General features: G+C 48.7%; 1 non-coding gene across 1 annotated transcript; it reads right to left on the reverse strand.

The window, feature by feature from the left end:
• Positions 1-511: 511 nt before the first annotated feature.
• LOC131503315 (U6 spliceosomal RNA) lies at positions 512-613 on the reverse strand. Its single transcript, XR_009257407.1, has one exon. It is a non-coding gene; the product is annotated as a U6 spliceosomal RNA (small nuclear RNA).
• Positions 614-1,203: the final 590 nt, after the last annotated feature.

Here is a 1,203-nt window from a genome sequence, read left to right on the forward strand (position 1 = left end):
GGCCATTGGTTGGACTGATCCTGGGAGAGGACCACGCCCTGGTTCATGGTGTGGACAGCCGGGATAGGTGATGCAGCCACTTATCAGATGGGGAACCCTGGAGGAGGAGCCCTTGAGGAAGTACTATCACGAGGTCAATGTTGAACAGTTTTGAGTTTGAGGTACTTGTGCAAATAATAGGAATCCTTACAGCAGGTACCATGCATTCAGCACTGGGTGATGTAATAATGTTACATTTGTTTCAGGTGTACAACATAGTGATTCAACTTCTCTATATGTTGCGTTCTGCGGGCTACAGGTGCAGCTGCCTTCTTAAACAAAATGGGGGGCTCCCGGGTGGCTCAGCCAGTTGGGCGTCCGACCTCGGCTCGGGTCACGATCGCACGGTTCACGTGGGTTCGAGCCCCGCATCGGGCTCCGTGCTGACAGCTCGGAGCCTGGAGCCTGCTTCACATTCTGCGTGTGTGTCTCTCTCTCTCAAAAATAAATAAACACCAAAAAAAATTTTTTGAACAAAGTGGAAGGCTTCAGGAACCTGCATGCCAGCCTTGAGCAGGGACCATACTAATCTCTGCGTTGCTCCAATTTTGGTATATGGGCAGCCGAAGCAAGCATTCTGCTGCTCATTCTTAAGGTAAACTGCTATATCAGTTAGGATTAGGGTCGGTTATGTGGCACAGAAAGGCTATAATAATAGTTGCTTGACAAGAGAGATGTTTTATTTCACATAATCCATGATCGACTTTGAAAGTTTCCTCGCTTTCTAGTTTAAGATGTTCCAGACCCAGCTGGTACTCAGCTTGTACCCCAGGTCTGGAAAAGTCCTGATTCTTTTCGGGGGGAAATGGTATTTATTTTATTTTATTTTATTTTTTTTTTAATTTTTTTTAACGTTTTTATTTATTTTTGAGACAGGGAGAGACAGAGCATGAACAGGTGCAGGGTCAGAGAGAGGGAGACACAGAATCCGAAACAGGGTCCAGGCTCTGAGCTGTCAGCACAGAGCCCGACGTGGGGCTCGAACTCATGGACCGCGAGATCATGACCTGAGCTGAAGTCGGCCGCTCAACCGACTGAGCCACCCAGGCGCCCCGGAAAATGGTATTTAGAGGCCACAGGTTAGGGGCGCCTGGCTGGCTTAGTAGGTAGAGCACTCCACTCTTGATCTCGGGGTCATGAGTTCAAGCCCCACGTTGGGCATAG

This window comes from Neofelis nebulosa, chromosome X (assembly GCF_028018385.1).
Source record: "Neofelis nebulosa isolate mNeoNeb1 chromosome X, mNeoNeb1.pri, whole genome shotgun sequence".
Taxonomy (NCBI): Eukaryota; Metazoa; Chordata; class Mammalia; order Carnivora; family Felidae; genus Neofelis; species Neofelis nebulosa.